Genomic DNA, 18,969 nt, shown 5'->3' with positions numbered 1-18,969 from the left:
TCTACAGCTTCTCAGTGAAAATTTACTCTTGCTAGGACAAAAAAAATCCAATACTTAGAAAGAATCCATAGGTTCCTCAGCATAACCTTCCATCCAAAATTAGTAAGTTACCCATAGAAACCAAAGAACCCCATAGAGAGGACAATTTTGAAAATATCCACTATAACCAACGTTAAATAAGCACACAAACAGAACAGTTTGGTGAGGTTGTTCTAATAACACTGGAAAGAGTCCTGCGTGCCACGTCTTTTCTGACACTGAGCATGAGTTCAGCTATTTATTCAGACGAAACCTCGCTCAACAGCGCTGTGAAGGAGATGTCTTCCCACACCCCAGGCATCCCAGGGATGGGGGGCTGCCCGAGGCCAAGCAGGGCCAAGCCATCTCTGGGTGGCCTGTAAAAACAAGCAAATACCACTTGCTTCCAGTTTAGAAACGGAACTGCCCATACGGTGCTCTGAGATGAGTCACAGCTTTGTTCTTGGTCTTAAAAGTCACACAGTGAGGGGGTAGAAATGTATAGAGAAAGCTGCATTAGACTGCAAGCAAGGAAGGTCTTAATGAACCAAGACTTATGTCCCACACCTCTAATGAAACAACTTCCAGCACTTGTATAGTATTATACAACAACCCCTCCCTAACCCAGCAAGAGGAAGCTGCGGACTATGGAGAGGGTACTAATATTATTAACTCTTACACCTGGCAGCAGCTCCTCGACTCTCTCAGAAAACTACCAGACCATAGGGAACTTCTGAGATGCAAAGTGCTACCAGAACTGCCCTGTAGCACTGTTACAGGTCCCACAGCCGGGTGCCTTCAAATGGGAAGAATACAAGCAACGCACCTTGGTGGCAGTGGGGATGCTCTTTGCTGCTGCTGGCTTGTGTGCCACAATCTGCTCGATGGGGGCATGGGGAGCGGGGCAGGATCGTGCCAAGAGAGAACAGACTCCAGCTTTCTAACTTGGTGGTAGCAAGACAGAAACAACCCTCTAGACACTGGTTCATTCAGAATACAAGTTTCCTTTGATATACAAGTAGTACAATTAAAAATATAGAGAGATATCAGAACTGGTGAACATTTAGTTAATTAAACGTTCATGTTACCTGCTCTACTCTTCCCTGTAGTTGAGGTGTATACCAGGCAGCCTGCTGATTAAAATTGGCTCCAGCCTTCCTTCAGCTGTAATTGTTAAGAGTCTGAAATGACTAACATCTCCAGTAAATTTACCATAGAAGTCAAGCACCAAAAAGACTTTTCCAGAATCACAAACAGCTTACACAAAACCTGCTCTTCCTCAGTAAACAGATATGGGGAAGATGACATTTACATCTTCTCTAGGCCCAGACGATTTTGGCCCCTGTGGGAGGTTTCTCGGTCCCCTCAAGGCACTGAAGTAATGTCTACTTTAACGTCTACCTACTGAAGTAAGGTCTACCTGTGTCGTTTTTCTAAAAGATCCCCACCAACAAGCACCTGCACTATCAACTTAAGGACTGGAACAGTTTTTTGTTTTTTTTTTCCCATGGCCTTACACAGTCCCAGAAGCTATAAAAATAAATACAGGCAACAAAAAAGTGCCATCACAAAACAGATGATCTTGTACAGCTTGCTTCTTTTTATGCCATAAAATTTAAATTATAGGGCACCATTTCTTGACAAGTTTTATATTCTGTTTATTCATTTTATTTACGTGCCAAAACAACTAGTTACCGTAATTACCTTTCTCCAGCCATGCATGAGATGGAAACACTGCGTACATAATATTATGAAGGTAGCCTGTGTTGCAGTCATTACACAAGTCTTTTGGTTTTCACCATTATTTCAACAGAGGTGTTCTGTTGTATCTAGGTTTAAAAATAAAAAGGCAAGCAAACAAAGAAACACCCAATAGGTAAATTAAACGTTCTCCCTTTGCAAGCAGAATTTGTGCTTGTCCAAACACGGGGAAACTTCCTTTTTATTATAAATCATGTTTACCCTTGACTTCTTTAAGCATCCCTATTTTCCTTATCGTATTAACAGAGATAAGCAGGACAACCTCAGAAAGTAGACAGCTATTTCAGCCTGGTCAGAACTGGAAGGTGTACTGCTATTTTCCATTAACCTGGAATTTCACTGTCCTATAACCTGGGCAAGTGGCTTAGTGGTTTATTCTAAATGCTGAGGGTTTAGCCACTGTGATGCAGGATCCTAGCTCTCACCTGCTACCTCACAAACCTCAACCAGCTAGAAAACGTGGAGCCTCCCTGTAAAATCTCATCTCCCAAGAAGCCACAGAAAATGAAGGTAGAACAGTAACTTTTATCCTGAATTCAGTTACGTATATATCAATCGGCTAGATTTTATTGCATTAAAATTAGCTTAAGTTACTAAATCAAGCCAGGAAATAGCAGAATGAAGTAACATGCAACCTTGACAAATTTACCCGAAGTGGAATAAAGGCACTGCTTAGTTATAACATGACCACACTATCTGTGAGTTAGGGATATAAAATACATAGTTTTAAACTAAGAAGCCTATCCACAATTTCAGTTCCCATGGATCTCTAAAAAAAAAATGGGATGATTCACAGAACTGAGGTTGGAAGAAGGGACCTCTGGAGGCCATCTGCTCCAAGCCTCAAGCAGGGACACCTAGAGCTGCTTGCCCAGATTCCTTGATAGACCAATTCTGTGAGGTGGATCGCAGTGAAACTGATGTCATCCGACCCATCGTGGGGTTCATTAACTTAACCTACAGTGTCATTTCAATACATAACACAAGCATGTGGAAAACATTATGAGAACAAGGAAATACAAAACAGAAAACACACACAGCGCTCAATGAAATTATGCAGAGATTTCATACAACGAAAAATGTCACATAACTAGATGCATTTACATAGCATGGGAAATATTAACAATGGAGTTGAAATGGACAAAGAGAAAATTAGTTCCTAATTTACATGAAAAGAAAAACAGTAGTTAAATCCTCTTTCACTAGGCTTAAATATAACCCAATAGATAACAAGTTGGATATATTTTACAGGAATGACTACCCTGTCACCTCAGAAGTAAAGGCTTTAAGTATGTTAAAACTGTTGTTGTTGTTTACTGTGGCAAACAAAACCGTGCCTTCAGTAATTATTATTATTACTCCTCACTTGCAAAATAGGAGGCACAGTTCAGGTGATATGCCAGCACTACATGGGAAAGAACTGCAGTGTAGTCAGAAACACTGCGAGATCCTCTGTGCCAAAGATCTCTGGAAGTTTCAATGCTTTTAAATATGCTGTTGTAATCTTCGCTGCTAATGGTTTTTATTGATTTTATTTATTATTTATTTTGGTGGGCCAAAACACAGGAATCGGTATTTTTCCCTCCTCCTGTCTGTGATGTTTAAGAAGGAAGCCTAGCCATCAAGGACTCCTCATTTCCACCCAAGCGGAGAAAAAACAAACAAACCACAAAACAAAAGCAAACCTCAGAAGATTCAGATTTCCCAGCCAAGAGTGTATATACAATTAAAGCAAGAGAAAGGTAACAGCTGTGGCAAACAGGTACATAACCTCCCAAAATAGCATAACAGACTGCAGCTTTAACTGTTTCATTACAGCATCGTTTAGACAAGCCCCAATGATAAAAGTAAAAAAATCATTAAGACAAAAACAATCTTCTGTCACCCTTCCAAGCTGGGCGGAGTAGCAAGCCGCGTTTTTAGCCCCAGTATAGCAAGGGCAAAGAGGGACTGCCACTGCAGTTAGGTGTCCCCAGGCCTTTCTCTGTGCTACCACTGCAGTTACCTGACTGCCCCACGAACTGACCTAGACACACAAACAGGTAGAAGGCTACGAGTGTTTTTTCCAGTTCACCTCCCCAGACTGGCCTGCTGTAAGATTAGCTGGACACCAGTGTACGAGGACAGCTGGGGAACTCCCAGGGGCAGGAACATGAAGGGGAATGACTACCGTTGACAGCAAGGGCTTGAAGCTAGATCAGCTTCACCGTCTTGTTGAATAGCACTTAGGGTAGTTTGCTACTCTGTGCAGAAGCACCCTGGCTACTGGTCTCATCTCCAATTCAGACATTTGATTGTGTTCTCAAATAATGCTAAACCAGAGGTTTATAGTTTCAGCACTCTTCTATTTTTAGAGTCCTCACATGTACAAGGGCCAGATGATAAATAGCATAATGTAATCGGTAACACTTAGTTAGGGGCAACCTGCCATTTTTTCCGTAATTTCTGTGCACCCCTGTCACTGCCTGCCACGCACAGAAGGCAAGGCAGAGGGCCCAGGCCAGACGCGTGAGCCGCCCAGCCAGGAGGTCATGCTCAGCACCCTGTGCCCACCCTACTTACTCTGCCTGCAACACTTTCCCCTTGCCCACATCCATATCTTTCATCTTACCTGCCAATTTTTGCTTATATTAGCACAAACAAGTAGAGACCCTAAAGCAGAAGGCACTGGCGCAGATTCAACATTGTCAACATCTGAAAAAGATGGGAGTTATAGTACTTCTCTCTTCACTCACCTATGCAGACTTGAAGGGAGATAGATATTTGAAATTTTAACCAGAAAGTGTTCCAGCTGTTTGGCCTACTCGCAGCTACACGGTAGTACTTCCAGTTGCTCAGATCCCTATGCAGCACCCCACTGCTCAGACTTGCTTTAAACACCTTTTTTTCTTTGGTGCTGAAAAGTCTTTGAGCTTAACATGCGTGTTTGCAAAGAGAATGAAGAAGAGTTTTTCCATCTACTGCTGACGTGAATAATTAAGACTGTTTCTTCTTCAAATAATGTTACCTTAAGTACTAGTCAGAATATTAAACATATCCATTACCTTGGTCAAACTTCATTAAAAGAGATCCTGAACAGAAATATCAGACAGGATTCAAAACTCTGTTTCTAATATATAATGAACATTCTCAAATCTGACAAATTTTGTCATCTGATCTGAGCATTTCTGTGCTTGGTCTTTATGTTGGATTTGTACTTATGCAGTTAAGAAGCGAAGAAAACAATCCCCATTTCACCCCAGAACTTTTGCAAATTCTTTCCAGTAACTGTCAAAAACCTTTCGTCTCCAAACCAAACAGCAGCAATGAAAACGCTTTGTTTTGATGATTCCTCCATCCTAGAACTTTAAGTCAGATTACCCAAGTAGTTATGTTACTCCAAACAGTATTTTCGAATATTATATGCAAGTGGACAAAATGTACACCATAAAGTAATATTTTTTTTTTTCAGTCTAAGAAACAAGCAAGATTTTGGAAATTACTCTAAAAAATCAGCAATATCAAGTTTTGTCACTTGGTGGCAGCATACCAAAGAAAACCATAACGCTTGAGACACTACACAAAATTTCCAGTTAGCACATAATGCATCTCTCAAACGAGTGCCAGAATTCCTGGAAGGCTCTAGTTACTTCACAAAGTTAGGACAGGGACCTACATTTTAAAGTTATTGACTTCACTCACTCGAGTAGACATTAAAGGCTCAGAATTCAAAGAGCTCTGCTTCGGTCTTCCTGATTGATGTTTACTGGCTCACCTATCCCCACTGAAATTGCCAAATTCTTGCTGAAGAGGATTCCCAAGCTGAATTTCCAGCAACCACGACACAGAAGCACTGCTGGAAAGCCAGAGAGCACTACCACTGTCTGAAAAGGCCGACTACCAGCTCACCAGAAACTCATTACACCAACTTAAACTTTTCATACTAGTATCTCTTCCACCGCTTGAAACTATTACACATGAAAGGCAACACCACACTTAGCAAAGACCTATCAATCAGTGCTACTACAGCCCGTGATAATGAACTGATGAACCTGACAGTCTTTACTCATTTAAAAACAGCAATATTAAGGAAATAAATTAGAAATCGGAATGAATAATTTAACAAAAGCACCAAAAAATGTTTGAAACTACCACTACTGAAGCAGGAAGATGTGATGAGAACTACATCCTCTTGTTAACGTTGTAGCAAAAGCTCATTACTACATGGGTAACACTACCAGGATACCTGTCTTTTCTCATACAGGTCTTGTACAGAGACATGTACAAACTAGCATGTTTTGCACCTGTAACCACATTGTAAACAGCTTTATTTTGCATTATTTGTACTCATGCCAAACTTACCTATGACTAATAGAAATTATGATACGCTATATCACATCATTCATACAAAATTTACAGTTCTTTAGGATTTATTTTCTGTACATTAAATCTTGATTTGTAAGAATTTCAAGATTTTAATAACAAGTAAAGTCATTTCTTTACAGTGGCCCTGCCCAAAACAACTAATAAAGCTTCTGTACTACTGTATTTCTGTACCATGTGTAAGCTGGTATTATTCAGATACTTGACCTCTGGAACAAAGAATTTAAGCTTTAAACAGCAAACTATTTTTATTCATGCTTTAGGGAGACAGGGTAACTACTTTAGGCCAAACATTAGGAAATAACACTCCACAGGAATTACAGAAGAGTGACCGTAATACTGAAGAATAGAAAATAACGTCAGGTAGAGAAGATGAGCACTCCATCCTTTCCCCCCTACCCAAACAAAGCTTGTTGTTGTACAGCACACACACAGCACAGTACAGCCTTTAAGGTGCATCGGCTTTATTAAAACCTCACTTAAAGCGCACTTTCAGGGGGATGCGTACACAGACACGCAAAGGCTCAGCCTAATCCTGTGCTGAGGGGAAAGGACAAAATGGCGACCCAGGGGTGAGGGGAGGCGCGGGGCCAAGGGAGGCCGAGCCACCACCACCACCATTGGCCTCAAGCAGACACCACAGGTCGGAGCATGGCTTTGGGCTCCAAGTGGAGCAAACCAGGACAGACTGAAGGAACAAAGGCACTTCAGCACACACCAGCTGGCCATTCTGCCTCATGTTCTCGCTTCACCTCTGCTGCCTGAGTGCCAAGGGTGCTGCGCCTTCAATGCGCTGAATGCTTCCCAGAAATTAAACGAGAAGATCTGCAGCTGAGGCGTGGAGAAGAGGAGAGAATGATCCTACTAAACAAAGAAAATAACTCCTCCCCAACCCAAAGAGACAAGTTCTGGAGTCTCCTTTTCGCTCCCTGCTGCTGAACAGGAAAGGGGAGGATCTGGGACCCACCGCATCAGAAGGCCCAGCCATCTCTGAAGCTCTGCCAGGCTCAGCCCATCTGAGAAGCAAAATGTTTCCCCAGCCAGTCGAGTCCCGAGCTGCAGAACACGCTGGCTTCCTAATACAGTGGGAACAAGAGGGCTGTCTGCACTTCTGACGTACTGAAGAAACAGCAGGGGCAGGGTTATGGCAACCCATTATGTTTTCTAGATCCAAAAGGCCGAACGATTTCCTTAGGTAACCTTCATTTTCCCTCTTTAAAGGTGGCCTTGGCAAAATCAGCAGAAATCTGACAGCTTTAAAAATTAATTCAATTACAACTTAGAAAAAAAAAGAACACATGCATAATATAAAAAGAAGGTCAACTAAAATCAGACTGAACTACAAGAAAACAATTCTAGCGAAGGAGGTGGGGAGGGAAGCGTTATCTTTTTCACAGGACTCCAAAGCTGGAGGCACACGCCTGGTGTGAAGTACCTAGCCTGCTTGGGACAAGTGTAAATGAGTCATACCATCTGTACTCGCATTCAGAGGGTAGTCTGGCAAGACAGCAAGGAGAACACAAAGCAACGTGACGCTCTGTTCATAATGTTACAGAGGCATGTTAGCTGGGGAGCAGAGGCACAGTTACCAGTTAAAATAAGAACTATCCACAGCAGCAGACACTGAAGGTTTCATTCTCTTAAATTATATTTGCAGGATTCTACCCCAGTAATCTAAAAGTACCTATAGTGTCGGGTATAAAGACATTGCAGAGGCTGATTAATGCTGCACTTCATACAAATGTATCTATATACAGAGTAATGAGAAAGACAATCAAGGTAGAAAGTAAACAGATGTGAGCAAGAACTTATTCCATAACATCAATAATTCACAGAGAAGCTATTTAAGATAATCATTTATTACACAGGCAAGACATATTGCATTGGCAAAAGAAAAAGAAATACAGAATAAACACTGGCAAGTAGCTTTCTACATCAAGTGCAGAGCAGCAGTGAGTGTCGTAACCACCTCACAAGAAACAACGACGACCTTGCAAAGACACAGTGCAAGACCAACCCCAGTGAGGGGGGCGGAAATCTCATCCAAAAAGATGACTCACAGCAGTATCCGAGGGGAAGAAAATGATGAAGCACTCGCTACGGACTGCAGCACCATGCCACACAAGGGTGCCATTTCCAAAGCACAGGTGTGGGTGGGAAACAGAACTCGTGGAAGTGATAACTAAAGTATAAGGGCTTTTAATGAAACAAAGTACTAATACTGGAATAACGTACAAAGTTCGGGTATTTGGTTTTGTTTTTCTCTTTAGAAGTTCTTTAATACTAAAGCACGTGGAAGGTAGAACTTAACAGCATTATTTTTGTTCTAATAAAAGCACAAAACTAAGCTTTATTTTGGATCTCAGGAGATGCAAGTCAACAGATCTGGCTGCCTAACACACCACCTTTTTACATCCGATGAGAGTTTGTAGTACGAAATGATAACAAAGAACATTTCAACCTAGGATGAACACAGAGCTTATTTCTGATGGTTACACTTAAACCAGACTACTTTCAGGAAGGACATCAAGTTCTCCCAAAGATATTCCTGGATATCTCAGGGGCTGGGAGGGGGAAAAAAGAGATCCATGTGACGTTCCAAAATTGTTGTGATAATTTGTTTATATTTATACCCAACCTTTGAGAAGCATTAAATGTAAAATTAATTTAAAAGTGTATCACTTTCTCCTTCTAGTTTTCATGCCTTCATATAACTAACAAAGATATGTGTTTTTTGTTTTTGTTTTCAAATCTTATAAGAAATCTGATGCGTTTATTATGGTTTATTTACTTGACCCTCTTTTTTCTTGGTCAAAATCAGGCATGTTATTTCAGATCATTGTGCAGGTTATATTAATAGCATTTACAATTCCCATCAGGTTTAGCAGCAGCAGATACTCATTTGGATGTCTGCCCTCAGTAATCACAGTTCACAGGCAGGTAGATATAACTAAAATCATTAATACCGTGAGCCAAGTTGATGGAGGGAGAGGGGAGCAGCCAGATGGACAGATGGACACTATGTCACGCCATTTCTTCTGTGACTTTACCTGTTTACCAAGGACTGCTTCCCCAAAGAGCTTCATAGACAAATGAAGCAGTAGCTCAAACTGTTTCATTATGAATCAGCAGAACTATCAGAGATCATGGCAAAGACCATCCAATTTTTAAATAAAAGTAGATTCAAAAATAGATTTAAGAGTACTCCTGCTGTTGAATCCTACTTAATGATTTGCTATTCAGGAAAAAGCATAGAGCTTGAACAGCTCCCTGGAAAAAGGGAAGAGGTGAAATAATGAATCTGCAAGGCTGGAGAAAGACTGCAAGTCTATGAAGCATCCCAAAAGATGTAAGTGAAAACACATGTTGATCCTCTGATGTTCACACCGCTATTAAAAAATGAAAAATGATAAAGGCAGAAAAGGAGTAGGGTCCTCAAGAGATTCCAGAAGCCCTTACTTACACGTTATCATGTTATTTCTGTGTATGCACACACATCTCTTAAAACAATAATTGTATACACAAAAAGTCATGTCAACTTTCACATTTCTTGTGATACAGCTGGGATAGACACAGCTTAAAAAAAAAAACAACAAACCTACTGCAGCTCAGATACCATCTTAATGGTCTTCAATTTTGCTTTTAAAATATTCCTTGGTCAGCATTTCCAAAAGAATTTCAATGGAAAAATTTGGGAAGAAATCAAAGCAAGCAGAAGATGAATTCTGATCTGACGTTACTGTTAGAGGGCAAATAAAAAGACAGACAATAGCAGGGCTCCTTAAGCTCACAGAACAAATCTTTATATAGTATTTCGCGCATCTTTTAGCAAGGTAATTATCTGGATAAAAATAAGGAAGCGTGCTATGAGTCACAGCAATTCATACATAAATCAGCCCACCAAGAAAGTTCCCAACCAGGATGGATTGTTTAGGACAGCTACTTTTCAAAAACATTATACTTCAGTAAGACCAAAAAAGAGTAATGTTCCCTGATCTGAACAGATGCTTGTCACATTCAAAGAAGAGACAACTCTCAAGAAGTGACCATACACATTAAAATCAAAGAAAACACAGTTTCAGAGATATTTAACTCCAACTGCAAGGCTGATGACCACTTCTGTCCATTGTAGGTTAACCCCATAGGTTACAGTTTGGCTGCATAGAAACCTTAGTGCTTGAGATGCAAGAGGACTGAAGTTGAGGAAGAGTTAAAATTCCTCAGATTATTAACACTGAACACTGACTTTCTGGTACATTGCTGTCACACCCAGGGGAAAACAACTGTTAAAAATGGGTGTTAGAGGGAAAAAAAAGCATACCATATTTAGGTATCTGCCAAGGAGCAGAGATTACACTTGATCAGTAGTATTTACCAGACAGCAGTGTGGCAGTTGCTGAGGGAACCTTGTACCAGCAAATTACCTCTACAGATATAGTTTTTAAACTCATTGTTTTTAATCATCAGAATTTAATTTCCATATGTTTGAATTTTAATAATTCCAGTCAACCAAGTAAGGGGGTGGGAAAAATAGGAAGAAGAATTTAAGAGCATTTTAGAAACTACAGTGAACCTAGGAGGTCCTTCAGACAGAACGATAAAACACAGACCCAATTCAAACAATAAACATGCATTTGTGGGATGAAATCAAGTGACAGGCATAAAAAAGGATGCCCACTGGAAACATCCAGCTCATTCCCTAACAGGAACAAAACACCATAAGCAAAAGCTTCCTTAGACTTGTCCATTACCTCACTACCACCCTCAAAAGAAAGCAATAAACCTCAAACGTGTATTTTTAGAGTAAATTTTAAAGCCAAAACAGAAGTGCATCCAAATGGCCTCCCTTGGTCTTTAATGAGGAAGTGTTATAATGCAGTGTATAATAACAGCGCATTAGAGTCAATTCTCTACTACCAGGGCCAGCAAGCCAAGGAGCATTTGTCGTCTGAATACTAAGTATTAACTGTATGGCTACAGTATTAACTGTATTAACTGTAGCCATACAAGATTTTGATACAGCTCAGTGACCTACAGCTTTTATTTCCCCCAAATGCAAGCTCTAAAGGAGAGCAGACCAGCAGACTGAGAGGCACGTTTTCAGAGTATGGATGTAGCAGCACGAGGCCTTACCAGAGGCCCCTATCAGTCAATGACAAGTCAAATACCTGAGCAAAAAGCATGCTTTGCGTTATCATGTTCAGTGTGGTTCATTGGGAAATGCAGTGGACACTTCCATACGCTTCACACCTTTTTTTCCTCAAGGGAAGAGAACAATTGCTTGGACAGGAGGCACAGTCCAACAGCCAAACGCCTCCCTCACCTGCACCATGCCAAGTGTTTTAAGCTTAAGTCATGACTGGCACTTCCACGCGAATACAGGAGGAAAATGGGAGTTGTCACCTGCCACACGCTAGTGCCACAGCTGACTCCACCACACGGGTACAGGCTGCGAAGGGAGGTAAACTGGGTGCCTCTGCCTGCCAGCAGCCGGTCATCTCGGTCTGGTCAGAGACAGCACAGCTTTCAAGAATGGCAGGATGCAGTCATCACAGGAAAAAAAAAAAAAAAAAAGGATTTTTGCAAGGCAAATCAAGAAATAATATATATCAAAAGGAAAAAAAATCACTACATTTCATAGACAAGAGAACACCGAAAGAGATGTGAAGAAGACAGGCCAATTATTACTACAAAGCCCACCTGCCTGGTGGACACATGACATTCCCATGAAAATTGATCCAAACTAACTAATGCCGTCAATCTACGTCAGATTACTTAAACCCATAAAGACCATGTCATTTATAGATGCACTGCCCTTATACTGACAAAGCAGAATTCACCTCCAAAGTACTGTCACCCCCCAAAACCTAGGCGCAACATGCTTAAAAGAAAAGCAGCTGGATTTTTCCAGACAAGAACCAGAAGAGAATTGTGCCACATGCAGATTCAAGCTTTTCACTTCTTTGGAGGTGAAGAGGACATGGGTAGGAGGGGGAGGACTGGTAGAGTAAGACTGGTAGAGTAAGACCTTTCAAACACAGAACCAACAGGTGATGTGCGCTTGGTAGGGTGTGATCCAGAACACCCAAAGCCAGAGACAAAAGCACCGTCCTATAAATTGAATATTCCAGCGAACGCACCACACCTCTCATGCACCACAGCGGTTAAGCAACACTGAAGCAATTGCTCTGCCCTCGGTCCTAGAGAGCTTAAATCCATCTATGGGGCAGAGACAAGAAGCTATGACTAAAGATTTGAGGAGAGAAGCACACACCACCCCCGTGACTCGCCAGGCTCACCCCTCTAGCACTCACGTTTCACCAGCACAGGACAGCTGACTGATTTCACCGGGTCTGCCCTTCATCTAAACGCAGGCAGAAATGAGTTTAAAAGTCCTACTAAACCAAAGTAAATTATCTTGTTTTGTATTTTTGCTTTTCGAATGCGCTTAAATAACATCTGGTACCAGTTAAGATGCGCTAATTATTGGGCTTTTATTACTTTTACTGTAGTTTTTAATTTATGATTTCATCAGGCCATTTAATAAAACCAAAAAGCCAAAAAACATCTGCAGGTTGTTTCAGTTATCTATGTCACTAATACAAAAAGCTTCCCAAAATGCTGAGCACAGTTATTGTACGAAGGGAATACTACAGACAGTTATTGACCTTGATCAATCACTTGTAGATGGTCACCAAGTCCGTCAGCGTTTTAGGATTAGCACAACTCTGTCAGCCTTTGCTTCCCAGGGGATACTTTTCATTTCCTCAACTTCTGGTTTTCAACACTGAACAAACTGAGTAAGAGTAAGGAAATCCCCATTTGTTCCAAAAGAGACTACCAATGTCTAATGTTTCACACATTCGTTCCAAGTGCGTAGCCCGTGACTTCTGTCGGTGAAGCACTTCAAATCCAACCCTTTGGCAACAAATATATACTACTTCAGTATGATTTTTGATTTGTTTAAATACCAGTAGATACCATTTTTAGATCCTAACAAGTTAGACTCCTGCATTTCCCTAAAGTAATTTCTAAATTAAAAGTTTCCCTGTCCTGTTCTCTACATCCCCAAGCAGAGCTTTCCCTTAAAGTTCCCACAATCCAAGCCAATAAACCACACTGAAAACAGATTAACCTTTTGTCTAGTCTTATCACCACGAACCTTTGTACAACATAATAGAAAAGCACAACAGAAAGTACTCTGTATCTCTTATAAGATAAAGAACATTAAGTACAGATTAGCAAAAAAATTACCACAAATGACATTTAATTTGCAACATTGATCAGAGTTTTTAAAACATGAAAAGCTACATAATACAAGAGTTCTCAAAACTTTGCTTACTTTAAATAACTTTCATTTACTTGAACATAGCAAATGATTTTTCAGACTCTGCTATCCTCTCCAATTTCCCTCTTACAAAGGGGGGATTTGGAATTGGATTCTTAGGTAAGCTTTCTTAAATATCAAACTACTTTTCTTATTAACATTTTGCAAAAATACTTCTTTATTAAATGTCTGCCAATCTCTCTTTTTTTTTTTTCATTTCCCCTGCAGCCCAGTGCTCCTTTGCTTATCTTTTACACCTTTTATGGCACTGATGTGGGTTTTGACATCCATTAGGGGCAGCACTGATGGTGCTGGTGCTCTCCCCCAGTCATCTGCTCCAACGCCCACAGCTCAGACAGCTGGCCTCCCCCTGAAGCAGCCCCTCCATGACAGCCTAATATTTTTAGGCAAAATAAATAAATAAATAAATAAATGCTGATGATGAGCAGTTTCAAGAACAAGCATGAAGCAAAGGCTGTAACCTGACATTCAGTAAGTCTTCCTTGCTACTAAAAAAAGTGAGGAGGTATACGGGTGCTGACTTTTATCTTACAGGTTCTTTGGTTTTTAGCTCAAAAAATTTACAACAGCTACATGGTAACAAGCATACAGGTGTTATATTGATAATGATTTTTAGCAGAGACTGTTAAGTGCAATTCCATTGTACCCTTATTTTCCAAGGTAATTATTCGCAGTGCATTACAGTCAAAAGACGTCCATTTTTAAACCAAGTTTTGTAGTTGTATCATTGTTTATTCCACAAAATTAAACCAGAGTCAAATGCATGAATAGCATCGTCCATAACCCACTGAATTAAACTGCTTTGTATCGGGATCAAACGGGGAAACAGAATGAAGTGTGGAACAGTCCATCTGGGTAAGGTTTTCATTAATGGTGTTTTAAAGCGCTATCTTCCTTAGCTGCTGATAAAAATATTTGTGCAACCAATGCACTTATGTTGTGGCACTCACAAAACCATATCCTAGGTGATAACTGAAATATAAAACAATAAATTTAACTAGTATTTTATACTCCCATTTCCTACAGAGCTCAGATTAAAATAGTTTTTCTCCCATTACAGAAGACTTCCATTTATTCTTAGCCTGACACGCAATTATTTTTGCTTTATTGATTACTCGTACAGAGGTGACCGGTTACTATTTCAGCTTATCTCGACTAACTCATTTTTCTGCCGGCGTATTTTCTTATTAGATATTTCCCTACCCCGAACGTGTATCTCTGTGCGGGGAGATACAGGGATCACTAGTCACAACAGGCGTGACTCAGAGCTCTCACTGGACAGTGTCCAAGAACTGGAGCTGCACACACAGAAGCACACGAGGGAGTTAGGAAGAAGCTGAAGGGCTTTCTGTCCATACACGTTCCTCTGAAGGAAAAGCCTGCAGCAAGCTCAGCCTGCTTTTGGTGTAGTTTTCAGGTAGCTGGATTATCTGAACACGATCTCGGAACCTCTTGATGAGAGATAGGAGGAAAGAAAGTCTCTTCCGTGTCACTTTCAGGGCTCTGGTTGTAAAAGCGTGAGCAGCAGAAGACGTGATCGGCCCAAGGGGGAAGAAAGCAAACACAAAGAAGAGCTGCAATAGAACTGGCACGCAGCTGTCATATGCGAGATGGGAAAAAGCGGAGGGTCCCAGAAGGCAGCACATGTGGTAAACAAGGACGTTACAGCGGTACTCTGCTTGTTTCAGGGTTTTCACAGTGACTGCAAGAGGCAACATGACATGTCATAAACCAAAGCGGGCGTTCCTGGGACCTTAGCTTCTCTCACCATTAAAGAGGAATTCACAACCACACTCAGACCCCACAACAATCACAAACCAGACAAGAAAATCAATCACATTGCCGAGTTTCAAAGCACATTTTAATAAGTTTCAGGCGACCAGCATTCAAGTTACTTTGCCAGAGAGAGAAGTCCCAGGCAGACTACGCCCAAGCTCCTCCGCTCACCTCCCCTGCCAAAACCCAAAGGACATTCACAAAGGAAACCTCTGATTACGTTTCTGTCACAAAGGAAGACATTAGAGTGAGTTTATTTGAGGCAAAGCAGTCTTTTCTAGCTCCCACTTAGGAAAACTTTCAAGGAACAACTTCGCAGTCATACACGCTAACCTAAACAGCCTCTCCCCTGCCTTTTCACTGCTTTGCAGAGGAAAAGAATGAGCAACTGCTTAAACTCACATGCAAGCACCTATCAAACCATGGCCTTAGGCAAGAGATTAGCAGCCAGGGAGTTTCAATCCTTATTGTTAGAGATTTTGCAAATGGGAGAAAAGGAAAAAAAAAGAAACACAACACAAATCCAGGAGAAGCACGTCATTAAAACTCCATCCTGGCTGATGAAATTCTTACCCTCCTGCCCACCTTTAAAGATTAGGGCCCATTCAGGCAATACATTCCTCTTGTCCCTCCCACACACACAGAGAAAGTCCTTTCCTACACCAGAAAGTATCTGGAGTTCCTTCTCCTAGCTGTCAGCTGAAAATGTTGGCCTTCACTATGGCAGATAATTTCCAAGATGCATAATGAGCAATTTCGGCTGTTAATTAACCTCTTAAAAGAACAGAATTATAAGAAAACCATATCCTAATGCCTCCGAACCTTGCTTCTAGCTGGTCATTTTCATCGTTCCTCGGCTGGTGAAAATAACAAGCCTGGACAAACATACAGCATGGCAACTGCCCCACACGATCCATCATTCAGAGCAAGAAGCTGGCATTTCCAGCAGGGACTTTGTGGCATTGCTCTGCCTCCCAGCCACACGACACACGTCACGCCCTGCACAACAGCGGGTAATGAAGTCTTGGGGGCAAATCACTCCAACAATCCCACCTTCCCACCTCTTTTCTTCAATTACCCATTACTTTTGCAACCTACTTTTCCCAAAAGTGAGTGGTGCCAGGCAACATAAGAGAAATACTAGACACTGTAGCTGTATATTAAAAAAAAAAAGCCATTTTGTGAACATGCCTGAAGTACCTGCATTTTAGGAAAAGGCAACAAGGGCTCCCACAGTGTAGAGGGCTGAAATTGAGCAGACGCTTCTCACAGATCTCTCCTGCAGGCACGCTGGCTCTGTCTTCGGGCTCTGTTAACTGTGGCTGACTGCTGCTGCGAGGCCTAGCTTGAGGCCTACAAGATTTATTCCTGCTTGCGGCCACTGCGGAGGCAAGCCGCCAGGTTTCTGCAGGGCGGCAGCTCCAAAACGACTTTGCGACACCTCCGAGGAGCACGGAGGGCAGCACTGCTAGCGCTGGCATGGCAGGCGGCCAGGCTCCGCGGGCACCGCTGGCCTCGCCGCTCCTCCCAGCATTCCCACAGCTAGGATTTCTTCGCCTTACGTAAGCTCCAGGGGAGAACTTCACAGAAGGAAAGCGATCGCCCTGCTCCCCCACGTCGAGGGTCGGATGTCGAGACGGGAAACCAGCGAGGCACCCTAAACGCTTGCAGGAATCTCTACAGCCATCGCGACAGAAAGAAAGCAACACACAAACGAAGCTAAAGTTGAGATACGAAGACGTACTGAACATCTTCTTAGCTGTCAGACCTTCTGCAAAATTTTGTAGCTACTTGTGGGCGCAGAGTCAGACCCCGTGGTACTTCTGCTTTGATGCCAGCAGTCATTCTTTAATTCTGCGTGCAACACATGTAATACTTCAACGATTATTAAAACAGTTTTAACACCTATGTAACATTGCAGGAATTTTATTGAGCTTCTGGAGAGAACTCACAACGTTGCTGAAATGCAAACTATGAAAAATAACAAGCCACAACTGCCCAAAAAGTGATAAGCATTGTGACTCTTTAAACAGCCAATTCAGAATATGCAAAGTCGAAACCCATTCAAAAAAGAAGAAAAAGATTGGGCTCCAGGCAGGTAAGTAACTCTTCCAAAACTACAAGTTCGACGTACTTCACTCAAAACCATTTTCCACATCTCTTGTTGTAGGAAAAACAGTAGGCAGCCTTCTTCCTTGTATTATTCACAGTGTTAGTTCAAGATCAGATGCTGGGAGAGTCCCCTTTCTGTGGTGTAGGGAGGCACAACAAGCAGAAAAAGGAACCAATGTGTTGAAGTCACTGCAAATGGAGCTCCACAGGAGAGCTGGATAACTGTTGGTTTTCAGATAATTGTAATAAAGCCCTGAAGTTCATCAGAAGAGTAGATTTGCTGTTCACCAATACTGACAATGCCAGGTCCTCACCCTTTTTCTCCTTGTTCTCCACCGCTTTACAAATCCCTTCTTCACCTTTCTTTCACTTTCATTATGAGGGCATTGAAAGATCTCCTCTTTTAAACTCTATTTCCTCTGGAGTACATTAGCTTGACTATTTGCATCCCTGATTGTAGCAACTGTCATTTGTTAAACTTCTTGTAAAAAGAAGACTAGCCATAAGTGTCTATGCACAAGCCACAAAACGTTACGTATTCTTTTCCTGAAAAAATGTTTTTTAATAGGCCTCTCGGTCTGTGACCTAAGAGATAACAGTCTGCAAAAGGCTGTGTGCTTGCAGGTGGAAGGAAACAGAAAACATAACACCTTGGGGGTAGGAAGGCAAGAAATAAATGATGAGCTGGGTGGTTACTACAGGATCGGGAATGATGCAGCACAGTTATAGTACATGCAACCTTGCAGGTGACAAAAGTGAGAAGAGAAACTGTTCTCCTACAAGTCCTCCTTAATACTGAAAATTACCCCCACAAATGAAGGAACACTATTCAAAAAAGCAAGAGATAGGGCAGTGCTGTATAATAAAATACTGCACCGGCATCTGAGACGGGATCAGAAGAAATGAAAGCTATCAGAAAGTACAAATACAGATTATAATCTGGCAAACAGACTGCACAGCAACACAATATTAAGCTTAATAACTCTTTTTATTGATCCTCCTGTTTTAGTGAGCGAGAACTGAATGATGTCTGCTGTTACAAAGGAACAGGAGGGGGGCAAGAAGTAGGAAATTGCACTAATACGCTATTTCTGAAGCATACTTGTACCATGATTTGGGACTCCGCTAATTCAAAACAATAGGTAAAAATGTAGCCAGAAAAATAATTTTATCATTTTGTTTTTCTTCCTACCAGTAACACTTTGCATGGTGACGCTGGTGAGATAACGCAGTGTTAACAGAGGTAGAGAAAAAGGAATGGACACCGTACAGAGATGAGAGGAAGGACAGAAACATCAAGTGCTCAGGATGGAGAGAGATGGAGTTTGCGTGGCCTGCCCTCCTACTAACCAGAGCAACGGATGGAAGACAACAGTGACCTAGAGATGGGAGAGGATAAACTAGAGTATCAATTACCCCAACATTACACAAAACTGAGTCTGCAGTGATGGATTAAAAACATTTCACTGTGAATTTGTTACAGATGCTAGAATACGAATAACTACAGAACTTCCTGAAAGTGTGCTTTTTTTCAACTAAGACTCAGATGGGTCTTCCAGCTACAAGCCAGGCAGATCCTTGGGCTCTTGGGC

The 18,969-nt window shown here is 41.6% G+C and overlaps 1 protein-coding gene across 1 annotated transcript in view; it reads right to left on the bottom strand.

Annotated features, from left to right (window-relative positions):
* ANKRD28 (ankyrin repeat domain 28) overlaps positions 1 to 18,969 on the bottom strand; it is a gene marked incomplete at its 3' end in the record, with an annotated part of 122,886 nt that overhangs the window by 97,167 nt on the left and 6,750 nt on the right. The gene's annotated exons all lie outside the window — the stretch shown is intronic.

This window comes from Anser anser, assembly GCF_964211835.1.
Source record: "Anser anser genome assembly, chromosome: 2".
Lineage (NCBI taxonomy): Eukaryota > Metazoa > Chordata > Aves > Anseriformes > Anatidae > Anser > Anser anser.
The sequence above is the reverse complement of the archived record's forward strand: the minus strand, read 5'-3'. Positions and strand labels throughout refer to the sequence as shown.